Source organism: Medicago sativa, chromosome 7 (assembly GCF_051527215.1).
Source record: "Medicago sativa cultivar Bolivia chromosome 7, Bolivia_mono, whole genome shotgun sequence".
Lineage (NCBI taxonomy): Eukaryota > Viridiplantae > Streptophyta > Magnoliopsida > Fabales > Fabaceae > Medicago > Medicago sativa.
In genome coordinates, this window is record NC_140755.1 from 30,883,249 (window position 1) to 30,896,641 (window position 13,393).

The 13,393-nt window shown below is 34.2% G+C and overlaps 2 long non-coding RNA genes across 3 annotated transcripts; one reads left to right on the forward strand and one right to left on the reverse strand.

Moving 5' to 3' along the window:
* Positions 1–299: 299 nt before the first annotated feature.
* LOC146905560 (uncharacterized) lies at positions 300–2,832 on the reverse strand. The gene is made up of 3 exons (XR_015018245.1): positions 2,508–2,832; positions 1,556–1,943; positions 300–554 (listed from the first exon to the last, which is right to left on the reverse strand). It is a non-coding gene; the product is annotated as an uncharacterized LOC146905560 (long non-coding RNA).
* A 1,809-nt stretch (positions 2,833–4,641) lies between these two features.
* Positions 4,642–7,816, forward strand: LOC146905561 (uncharacterized). Of its 2 annotated transcripts, XR_015018987.1 has the most exons (4): positions 4,642–4,871; positions 6,699–6,782; positions 7,227–7,319; positions 7,517–7,816. It is a non-coding gene; the product is annotated as an uncharacterized LOC146905561 (long non-coding RNA). The 2 variants fall into 2 exon arrangements; XR_015018986.1 differs by lacking the exons at positions 4,642–4,871; positions 6,699–6,782 and having other exon boundaries at positions 7,154–7,319.
* The last annotated feature ends 5,577 nt before the right edge of the window (positions 7,817–13,393 follow it).

Below are 13,393 nucleotides of genomic sequence, written 5' to 3' on the forward strand. Positions count from 1 at the left end.
ATATAATAATGCTTTTTTTTTTATATAGAATTAAAACGTCCCATTTTATATAAAAAAAAAAACTATCAAATATATGTGAGCGTATTTAATATTTTTGATATTAAATGAAATATGAATGGACTAAACTAAACTTATATTCTCGGGAACCGCATGTCTAATAAATAATGCTTTGAATAAAAATTAAACATCCCATTTTAAATATAAAAAACTCGGAAATATTTGTGAGTGTAATTTAGTCTTTTTGATATTCAATGAAATTTGACTCATTGTATAACACCCATACTAAAGTGTCTAGAATATTTAGAAGGGTATTAAACATAAAGTACTGGATACATTAAAATATACAGCATAATTTCTTTTCGAATGAATACATCTCTGATACAAGTTCCGTAGATCCAAAAATATAACATGTAACAAATATACTTCCGATACAATACTGACTACATATGGAAAATATCTAAGACCGATACGAATCGTGTATACAAAAGTAATCATCCGGCTTCCAACTGCTGATCTCTGACACGAACCCTTCAGCTTGCGAACAATCTGCTTATCTGAAAATAAATAAAGGGATTGGGGTGAGACATAATGTCTCGGTGAGTTCCACCTATCCTAGACTATAGGCAATCTCGGGGATCCTACGATCACTATCAGTCTCTACTTAACCGTATTTCAAGATTTATTATTCTACATATCTTAGCGATTAGGGGAACCTAAGATCGCTAACTGTATATTGTCATAATTCTCTGTCATAATCATAACCATGTTCATAATCATATTTCTCAATTCTCATTATGTTAGATGTTAGCGTGTAACACACAATTATTATCTGAGTTCATTTTACGGAGTGTATCGGGTGGAGTAACCCCGAGTACAATCCCTTACTTTACCGATGAATTCCTAGCTAGGGTACATCGGACTCCTCTCAGTGTCGTGCGGGCCTACCTTGCGGAGCGTGTCCCGTCCCCTTGGCGTGAACCTCTTGAAATCCCCCTTGGTGTGTATCGCAAGAGACACGACACCTACATGTTACTTATAGTCTTAATCATTCATAATCTAATACGCATAGGCAGCGTGTTAGCATAATTATTCTGCAACATATATTTAATATGTTTCTGATCATACTTAGTCATATACATATCACAAGGTATTTTCCCATAAAGAGTTAGTAGCATTTCCCCACTAACATTCGTACATAATCTGATATTATGCGCTCTCTTGTGTCATTGCATTTTCATTATGTTTGTATTATCATCGTATGACCCAAGCAATTGTATACTCAATGATCGGCAGGGTTTTAATAAAATTTTCACATGACAATCGGTTACACCATTGCCAAAGAGTGAAACCGGTTGCAAGTAGTAGAGCAACCTTCACCTTATTTCTCAGCCATCATTGAGTACACGGGATTTCAAGTAGAAAGAGCTTGCATACAATTCAGCAACAATTACACAATTGGGACATCTAACATACATAGTTCGACCTACGTCAATTGTCTCACAGTTCATAAACATACAACCTACCCAAGGGAAAGTTCTAAGCTAAAGGAACTCACCACGACTTATCTACCACTTTCAATAGCTTAAGCTCCAACTTCTGCTTAATCTTTTGCCAATGCTCTTGCTTCTATCTTCTCCAGTCCCCTAAATCCAATTCCTACTCGTTGTCGACAACCCAATATGCATAAACATCACAGAGACCTTTCCTGCACTAACTTATCTCCAAACTTTAAGTCTCAAGCTCCTACATTCTTGCTTCAGCTTATGCTTATTCTTCAATATCTTTCCAAGCTTCCGACTTCAAACCAAATCTTTAAAATCAGTTTCTCTAAACACTCCTAAGCCTCCAGATAATCACAACGACATGAAGAGATGATCGTCATGTTATGAACATCTCACTTACCGTTCGTATGACCAAAATACGTCAAACCCGCAGGGTCCTCCCTGCAAATTCCAGCATCAGTACCTTAACTTTCACAATATAATTAAAATACCAAAAGATATCCGTTTTGAGAAAGCAAGCACTCGTTGGAAAGATTAGGGTGTCACAATTACAAATATAATTTTTTTTTTTGCGGGTTAACCATCCAATTGGTACAGTTTAACAAAAGAGTGGGTATTGGTACAGAAACATGACTGAAACTTTTCTCAAACTTCTAGGTAGCTTTTCTCCTACCATACTTAATATAATTTAACAATTCTTGGGTCTAAACTGTAAGAAATTTTGTCTTCTTTGCCCTGGATTAAAAATCATTATCATATGACCTATATTCTGAGAGTTATGTTAAATTTACCACAGGTATGTCATACGAATTTCCACTCAAAAAATCATGAAGTTCAAGTATAATCACTTTTAACAATGATACTCCATTTGATCACCAACTCATCTTACTTACATCAATAACAGACCATCAACAACGAACAACAACAACAATTCTTTTATATATCTCATTTCATGAACCAACAACATAACTTATTATAAAAATCAAAGCTCATTAGAAAGCTCACCTCTAAACATTCTTTCAATTGATACCATAAGTTCCAATCCTTGCAATAGATCCTTCTGAATCATCCATAACCATGTACCCAAAGACTTGAATGTACTCAAACAACACAAAGCAAAGAAGGAGAAGGAGGGTTCTGTTGAGAGGGAGGAAGGGAAAAGAAGAAAATCAAGCTTACATCATATGATATTGGTGGTGGGGATCAAGAATCTTAGCTTGCATTTTGATTTCTCTAAAATTTGGGTTATGTTGATGAATTATGGTGGAAGAAGGAGGGAGGGCATGAGAGTGAAGAGAGAACAGAGAAAGTTCTCTGTTGGTGAGAGAACAAAGGGGAAAAATGAAGGCTTACTCATATATATATGCTCAACTGAAATTTACCAAACTGCCCATCATTAGAAATTTGCTTGGTCACGCTAAAACGATACCAATAATTGACAAAGTTTTAAGCTAGATATTACACTCTACCCCCTTAAGAAAATTTCATCCTTGAAATTTAGAAATTCACCTGCAAAACAATATTGATACCCCTTCATCGCCTTCGATTCCATTTCTCGAGAGGGTCCACTACTGATCGATTCCTTCCATTCTAACTCGATTCTCGAGATCTACTGGTACCCCCGAGTATTACATATCGATCATCCATGAAAATTTACTCCAAACTGACAGGTCAAGGATGGTTGAACCAACATATCCGACATCCTTCGGGCTAATTTCTTTTTCTACACACTCCCTAAGAGTCCGACTTACAGTTACAAATACTTGATCACCTTTATTGAGCTATGAAAAAGTCACTTATACTTATCCGAGTAATACTTCTGTCGACTTTTTCGACTTTATCCCTTCTTGAACGGATCGAATCTTCAAGTGGTTCCTCACACCACATGGGTTCCAATAAATTTTATTCTTGAATCTTGCCCCGTCTGACAGGATCTTATACTTATGCTCTTATCATACTACGCATAAGATCACTTCTACATAGGATGGCATCTGATGTTCAGCATATTCCAATAGAAGTGAGAACTTATTCAACGTCCTCGAAATTTAGAAATTCACCTGCAAAACAATACTGATACCCCTTCGTCGCCTTCGATTCTACTTCTCAAGAGGGTCCACTATTGATCGATTCCTTCCGTTCTAACTCGATTCTCGAGATGTTCTCCAAAAGCAATACCATTGGGTTCTTATCACTATCTATCACTTTAAGTGTTGCCTTGTCCTCCTGTTTCCACCTTCATTCATTTTGGTATTGCTTTTGCCTTTTGTTTCAATTATCTCCCTGGTTTATCGGCTAAGACATCTTTCATTTATTTGTTAAAACTTCAATTTGCTGCACCTTTATCCGTAAATGGATCTATGGAACTTTGATTTTACTTCAAACCATCACAAACAAGTATAACTATGTGGTTATTTAAAGCACTTCAATGGCTTAGTGATATGTCTTTTGATAACATCGAGTTCGAGCTTGATTCAAAAATTACTTGTGATGCTTTTCATTCCCGTCGAGAAGACGTGTCCGAATTTGGTAATATCACACTACTACAAAATTGGAAAAATATAGCGCCTCATTACCCGCACTTTTAACACTAAAGCGCTATAAATCAATACATGGAGGCTTGAAATAGAGCTTTTACAAAAAAACGCTATTTCTGGTACTTTATTTATATAGCGCTTTATTCTAAAAGTGCTATCGTAGGTTCATAAAAAAATATTAAATATAGTAAAACTTGCCCGATTGTACATAGGCGGCGTTTTATTTAGAAGTGTTATGTATGGGTCAAGCTTAAATAGCGCTTTAAAGGTAATGAAAATATAGCGTTTATTTACTAACGAAAAGCGCTATTTAACAATTAATTTCGTTCCAGCCTAGTGGTTAAATTGTCTAACTCGTAGGTGAGTGTCACCTGTTCGATCCCCTCTGTTTTAGTTTTGTTTCATTCCTCATCAATTAAAATACAATACGCTATCCCAAAAATTAAAAAAAAAAATATGCTTTGTTTTTTTTATTATAAACGAAACCCAGAACTTTACTTTCCTCAAAACTTTTGGAAAACATCGATCTCCCTCTTAACCCAAACCTTTTCTTCCCACAAACCCTAAACCCCCAAACCTTTTCTTCCCACAAACCCTAAACCCAATCACAGAAAACACAATCTTCCTCATACTATTCATCAAAGTCATACGATTCATCGCAAACTGTCACACAAAACCCAGTCATACTCGATACCGCAATCCGATGTCCATCACCACCACTCGCCCTCGCCACTCTCTCTAAATCACCACAGTTGAACGGTGTGGTTGTTTTCCCCAATCTATCTCTCTCTCCCTCGAAAGGTGATCTCCATGTCTTCGACGATTCTTTCTCCAGGTGTCGATCTTGATATCTTTTAACTCTCTTTGTTTGTTGTAATCAATAGAATTTTATGTTTCTTCGTTGTTCATTAAGTTTTTTTTTTTTTGAAATAAATCGATGTTCATTAAGTTGTTGGGTAGCATATAAGGTCTACAATAAAAGGGCTGTTGTGGTCAAGAAAATTGTTAATTGTTTTTTTTATACAAAGAAAAATTGTTCTTTTAGACCGTGTAGTTGTAAGTCTGCAATTTCAACTAGCTCTCTCTTCCTATTAGGAAGATATATTGAGTGGTGTTGCCTTTTATTTTAGATTGGGATGATTTAATTTCATTTCTTTCCAATGTTAATTATATATTCTCTCCAATTATTTTAGTTGTTCACTCTGATTGATTCAATAATAGCAATAATCCAATGGTTTTATTAGTACTCTTTATATGGTTAATTGATGATGAGAGGTTGCTAGTATATATGGTAATCAATTCATACGTAAATAAAGCTTAATCTAATATGTATACTTTTACCATTAACTAAGATTTTTCTTCTAGTCATTAGATATTATATCAGGTTGTTTTACAATACTCAGCAAAATGATGACTATCAATTTATAATTGTCATCTCAACTGGCCATTTATGATTGATATTTACACTATAAGTTTATCATCTAGTAAATACACAGAATTTTAACACAATTGACAATTATCGTGAACATCAAAAAACAAAAAAAAACTTTAAAAGTTGGAATGTCAGTGTGATTATTATGCCATAGAGAATATGGTTAGGATTTTTGGGTGAGGGAATATCATGTTTGGAATTTAAGCTTGGGGAGAGTGAGGGTAAGTGGGTTTGGCATTAGGGCAGTGAGTTATCGGTGAATTTCGTGTATATGTTGTTTGAGGGGCTGTTGGTGAGAGTAGGTAGCATGGGCGAGGTGGAGGAGAGTGTTAGAGAAATTATGGAAAAGCACGGCACCCTCCACAGTATCGGCTTCTCTTAGAAACTGTTGCTTGACAGTATCCCAACTATGAGAAATTTAGTGGTTTGTCGTGTCATTCCCCATGGGGCTTCGACGAATTGTGCTTTCGGTGTTGGAAGGGAGAAGTCGTCAATTAATCTTTCATTCATTGTGATTTGACGCTTAAAGTGTGATCCAAGGTGTTTTTTCATTCATTGTGATTTGACGCCTAAAGTGTGATCCTAGGTGTTTTTCATCCATTGCGATTTGGTTAAAGTGTGGTATGTCCTCGTTGTTTAGGTCGCTTGATATTGGTTTTTGTTGTTATATCTTGTTTGTGTTAATCCATTTTCACTGCCCAATTGGCTTAAAAAATAAGAGGAAGCCCAATATATATAAAAAAATTGAAAAAAAAAGTGATAAAAATCTGAGGTACATAAAAAAAATGGAAGGGCAGCTACAAAAAAAAAATTCCAGATTTGAAATTTTCTTTCACCATTCTATTCTACACAATTTATCACTATTTTAGCATATTTTTATTTGAGAGATTCATTGGTTATATATTATACCAAATTGCTAACATCTTACGGTAAAGACAACCACCAAAGTCATGAAGTTAAATTATGCATGTATGCTATATCGATGTAGTGACTAAGAGTTAAATTAAGTGGCTTCTGTAGGTTTGTGGACTAAGAGTTAAATTTCTAAGGTTACATGCTATATCAATGTTTAAGTTTGGCAAATTTCTATGCTTCTGTTCATGTGGACTAATATATGATTGTCCTATATACATTTGTTATTACTATCATATCTAAAGTGAATAAAAGCATGTATTTTCCTATGTGGAAAATTTTGTTTAAAATCTATCTTGGCATGTATTGTTGACACAGGTAAAGCCTTCAAATGAGAATTTTGATTTGCAATTTGCAGTTCAGTTTCGGCATAAAGAATATTTTGGAATGTAGTTGATGTAGGTAAGCACTCACATGTAAAACTGCTATGATATATTTGTTTCTTAAGTTGCTTTGAAATGTTACATGCCTGAACTTTGAACTCTGAGTGAAAAGTAGTTTTATTATAATATTGGCCAAATACCTTATGCGGCCCTAAGTTAGATTTTTATTGGCTATGCTTGTAAAAAAAATTAAAGCCTCTTGGTAATAACTTTTATTATGTGTAATGACAAAGCCTCTTTGTTTGTTTGAATGTTCTTGTTAATTCGGTGATTAAGCTTTCTGGCATTTCCGAGGGGAATGGATATGAATTGAGTTACATGCATTTCATTGAACTGAATTGCTCCCATCAAGATTTAATTGTATCTTTTTTTTTTTTGGTAGATATTTAATTGTATCTTTTAACATAGGTTTCAGAGTGTTGTTAATTATACATTATTTTGACATTGTTCTGAATTTTTTCAGCCATCTGGTCTACATTCTCAAGCAAAATCTATTGTATGAACCCTTGCTCATATTACACTAGAGGTCTTGTCAAGAAGAGAATATGACGGGAAGGTAACTAACTTAATCAATATATTTAATCAACTTATTTTTTTTAATTATCTTTTACTCATTATGAATAAATATTTGGTCAATATATATGTTTGTAAAGAGTTTCTAAGAAGCCACATAATCATAGCCTATATAATATCAAAACACAGTACACTCTTGAATTCAGCCCAAAGTTACCAATGTCTTTTTTCTATATTCAGGTGAAGGCGGTTACCAAAATATGAAAGTGCATCATGATCTTATGTCTGTTATGGGGAAAAAGACTGAGACGACCGAGGAAGATTGAGAAGACCAAGAAGATAGATGAAGACTGCATGATACCAAAGAAGATTTTGATTTTTATGTTAAATAATTAGTTGTAACTCTTAGAGATATTCATGTTACCATATTAGAGACTATACATTTCTGACTTTTATTCTATATATACATACATTTTTTATGATTTGGTAAGTTTTATTTGATAAATAATAGTCTCAATTATAATGTGCCAAAATTATATATATATTTCCCTTTAAATTTCTGATTTTATATATATTTTCCTTTAAATTAATAAAAAACGCTATCTGTAAAGGGAAAAAAAATTGACAAAAAAATAATAAAATAAATGCTTCTCCTAGCGCTTTTTTCCTTTATAAAGCGTTATCTAAACATATTGTTACATAGCGCTTTTAAAACAAAAACGCTGTTTTTAACCTGTCTTAGATGGCATTTATTTTTGAAAGTGCTATCTAAGGAGAACCTTTGCTAGCGCTTTTTGACATAAAGCGTTATATAAACCCTACTTTAGCAAGCGCTTTATACAGGAAAAAAAGCGCTATATTACCTTTACCAGCGCCATTTACAATAGCGCTTCAAAAGCGCTATCTAAAGCAAAAAAAAAAGCGCTATATAAGCCCATTTTTGTAGTAGTGTCATCACATCTTGCAAAGCTCTGTTTTCCGCTTTCTTCAGAAACTCTCGGGTAGAGTTCATCCGGTGACAAGCAAATGCAGCTACTCATGCTCTTGCATGAGAGGCGACATTTCTAGCTAGTCCCATTATTTATTATCATATCCCAACTTGTATTGAAACAATTATTTTTAATGAAATGCAATGAGCATGTTTCCGTAAAAAAAAGAAAGTATATGTGGGTAGGTTATATAAAACAAAAATAATAAATTGATTTATTAGACTCATAGATTATAGTCATGGACTTTGGAAAAGAAACTTATTCTTTGTGTGAAAATAGATTATAATCAGTATGACTAAATGTTTACTATTTTTTTCAGTTTTTAGAGAATCTATAAACTGTGCCTTTGTAACTACTTTTAGTCTAAAACCAATGACTTAGTTAGTAACAAAAAGAATAATTATTAGACACTAAAGATACTAATATTTTTAGAAAGAGAATTTTAGAATAAAACTTTATACCGACTAGATTTATTTTTCTCAAGGCAACATTTTAGAAAAATAATTGTTTCATTATGTGTCTTTATTCCTTTAGAAATACTAATAAATAAATAAATAAATGATTTAAGGATGAACTTATTTGATTGAATAACAATGGAAAATAATACTCAGGACGTTGTTGATGAATTTAGATTGCGCGTTTAAAGTTTTAACGGACTTAACGAAGTTTAAGAAAGGACATGAGAATAAAAGAGACTTTGTAGAATTTTTCGTAGAAATTTAGAGACAAACATTAAGATTATCATAATTGAAGACATATTTAAAATAAGACAACCTTTACCAAAGTTAGAAATTTATCTTAATCGAAAGTAATTTTGAAGTGTTAGTTAATTTTAGAAAAGGAATACTTCTAATAGTGTTAGCTTTTATCTAAACGAATAAAATAAATAATAATTTGACAATAAATCTTGGTCTTATTCTTGATCTTCAACATCGTAGTCTCCTCGAGTTCGATCATTTCTCACTGTACTCCTTTAGTTTTCTTTTCCGTTTCTCTTGAGCATTGGTGTTGTAAAATTTGAGAGTAAAATGAGATTGTGAGTGTTGGAGCGAGAGTTGGGGAAATGAGTAAGAAGAAATAAAGGTCTTTACTTGGAGGGACTTTGTTGACTAAAAGAATTTAAGGGTCAAAGGATAAATTTGGGAGGTTGAAAAACTAGTCGAGGTAAGAGCACCTATCCACTTTTTAGATATACTTATACATGCGAAATTGATCGTGTATATTTGTTCCTTTTTCATATGTGTTTTTGTGTAAATTCCAAGCTGAATGAATGCATATATGTGATCATTTATGCATGAGAAAAATTGTTCATGGTATAGTTAAGTTGTAACATGTGACTAGGAGTCCATATACCTAGTGAAATTTTTTACATACATGAATTCATAGTTTATGTGACCACCAGAGAGGAGTCACGAGGTGCACACCGGAGAGGTGGCACGTGGTGTGCTTTAAAGCCACATTATCCCTTAGTGGATCATCGAGTCTGATAGATGAGTAAGATACTTATCTCCTTAGTGGTGCTGCCACGACCCACTACAGAGCGGTATTAATTCTGGAACATATGCATCGACATATAGGCATTGCATTAGGAGTCGAGTCATAATAAATCTTGTATTAATCTTATTTTTCTACTTTTTTCTATACAAGGGTTAAAACGCGATCTTTAACCCTTGTATAATGTTTGCTCTGTTCATGTTATCTTTATATTGGTTATTTTCGAAAACGGTGACCCTTTCAGTGGATGTGTGGGCTATACGCCATTAGATTATGACAATTCCAAAGGGAGCCGAACTACTACGACAGAAGATGACGATTCCACCTCCCTGGATGAGTGGACTATTTCGTCTTGGGGATTTGACCTAGTCGCAAGATAGATCACATTCAAGGACCACTGACATAGTCGATAGGAAGACAACCTTAGGATATGTCAGTTGCTGGTCCAGTACACAACTTTCATTATCTTAGATTAAGATAAATTTAGTAGTTCCCTCTGCGTAGGGATGTACTTGTATCTTGTAAATTATTCAGTTGTCAAACAAAGCTCTATATAACTCTGATGTTCATTTTAAAAAGGAAAATTTAATATGTATATTGTGAATAAAATTCTACCACTTGTGTTTAAAAATGTTTAACATTATTCTTTTGTTCGTTAAAAAAAATAGACACTATTTTTAGTGCTAAAAAATGGGGCGTTACAAATTTCAACTCCATTAGGATGGCTAACCAGTTAAAACTGCCACTCACATGCACACCATCATTGATGTCCCAATGATGATAAGATATAACATCAGGAAAACTTTAAATATTCCTCCAAACATTATCACTAAAAGTGAAAACTCTTACTTCATTGTTTATACTCAGTAGACGAAAAGCCACAATCTTATAAGTGTTGTTGGAATTATCATAACCAAACGTAAACTTTCAGTTATGTTGAAACTCTCCGAAAGGAAACTTTATTTCCTTAGATAATTTCCTTGTTGCTGGGTTCCATAAATAAAGTAGGGTCCCTAACTCTTCGTAATTATCATTGTATAAATAACCGCCTAAGCATAGCAATCCGTTGTGAAGGGTATTATAGCATCACCCGATTCACTTTTAGAACTTTTTGCACACATCCATGTCATTCTCATACTGACGTGCTCAAATGCCTGCAGACACTTTTTCCCTCCGCCGTGAATACCACCGTGAAGGATCAACGTCCACCGCAACGGAACGTTCATCACAACCATACTTTTTTGTGCATCTTCATTGGACAGATCAAATTCCAACAAAACATTTACTCAATTGTGATTTCACGTTTTTGTCATGAAAGGTTGGAGAATAATATAAAATTTGTAAAATAAGAACTAGTTCTTATGATTGGTAAGTTATTTTATGTTACCTTTTTACTAATGGTTTATAAAATGACACACAACGCTATAAAGTAGTAAAGAGAGATTTACTTATAAGTGTTTCAAAAAGACTAAAACAACATAATCAATTACTTAAGAGACATTTAATAAAGATTTTTATTTAAGGATGGTTATTTACTTCTCCATAAGCTCTAAGAACTCTCTCTAAATATCCTTTTTCTTTTTGCATTAAATATATTTGGTGTTCGTGATGACAAAAACCCTTAGAGTTTTTAGTCCATTTGAAGAGTCATTTCAGAGATAAATTAATTAGTTTGTATGTAGTTTGTCGATTTTTGTAATAAAATCTTACAAAATCATAAAAGAGAAAAACAAAGGAAAAAGCGTTGAAACCATGGAAGTCCACCCGAACCACACAACTTTGCAACCATGCTATTTTTTTTACAAGTTTATGGCTGATGAGGCTTGGGGTGTTCTGGATGTTTTAGTGAGAATACATGGAGTAAGGAGTCAGCTATTGTCCATCTCACATCACTAACTATACGCCCTGCACCGCGATAATGGAACGAAAAGACATAAAGGAGTTCATTGTCTATTTGGCATAGTTAGATTTGGGCTCGCATTGCCAGCCAGGTTTCCCTAAAATTTAGGGAAAAGATCACCTAGGTTAGTGGAATAACACTTTCTGATGAGCACACAAAGGCAAAAGAAAACCAATTTCACTAGGAATGGAGCGACTTAACCTATTTAGGAGCCATGAAATCATCAACCAATGATCCTTTTCTTGTGTTTTATTATTCATATATATTTTTATATGTTTAGGAACTATGAGTAGCTTATCATATCTAGGTTAGGTCATAAAAAAGTAACTTCCCTGTAATTATTCAATAATGTAACTTGAAATTATTCTATGAATTTCAGTTGATTAATTTGCTATTTTTATTCGATTATTGTTCTTAATGCCTTTTATTCGTATATGGATGTTTGTCGATTGAAATAGGTGACCATGAGTACTAATCATAACTTTCTTGGCAAGACTTGTTTTAATCGTTCTATTATTAATTAGATTATAGACATAAACTAACAATGATTATCACTTAATTTTCCGTTCTTAAACCTTTGAGGGTTGTGGCTTCACCGAGACATTCATGGTTAGTAACCGTTGAAGAAATTTACTAACCATGACTTTGGCATAACTATTTTGATCAAATTGAAATCAAGTAATCAATAACATGACTTACTCTCTCTCTCTCTCTCTCTCTCTCTCTCTCTCTCTCTCTCTCTCTCTCTCTCTCTCTCTCAACGAATTAAAACCAACCAATTTTCAAAGTGCAAAAACCCCTTGTTGTGAAAGTGACTCAAAATTGGAGTTTGTAGGCCAAAATTGATGTTTGCTGAAAGTACAAATCGGGGCCCGAATGGCAAAATCGGGGCCCATTTTGGCTATCTTTGGGAGCAGTTTGGTGCTGGAAAAATCGGCGCCCGAATGGTAAAAATCGGGGCCCGATTTTGCGTGCTGTTATTTTTCAGAAACGTATTTTTGGGCCAGATTTGGTACAATTTTATGGGAGTTTCTTTTACTATAAATATAGACATTGTATCAGTGTAAACCTTGAGATAGAGGGGGCTGAAACAAGGGTTTAGAAAGGCAACAACAAAACTAGGGTTTGTATAGAGTTTGTCTCTTTGGAACAAACACTAGGTTTTGAGGGTTGATTCACCTTGGGAAACACTATTAGGATTGAGTCTCTTGGTTACGGGAAGAGGCTGGGATTTGGGTAGAATTAGGCGGGAGACTTATTCTTGTAGCCCATTGAAATCTCTTTGTAACGTTACTCATCATATAGTGGAACGGAGGGCTGTTCTCTCCCCCAGACTAGGTCAATTTGGACCGAACTGGGTCAACAAATTCTTTGTGTTCTCTCTTCCTTTTCTCTCGCTGTTGTTTTCTACTTTTGGCTTGTGATTATAATTGTTTCATACACTTTGATTTTGGTTGCTTAATTATCCCTTGCTCCACACATCAAGTTGTTATTGGTGTGAGTTTTTCATCGAATTCTCAACAATTGGCGCCCACCATGGGGCAAGAGTCAAAGGATAATCTAGTACCATGGGTTCGAAGTGGGATATTGAGAAGTTTACCTGAGATAACGATTTTGGGTTATGGAAGGTAAAGATGGAAGCGGTGTTAATACAGCAGAAGTGTGAGAAAGCTTTGAAGGGTGAAGGTTCGTTACCGGTCACCATGTCACGAGCGGAGAAGACCGAGATGGTGG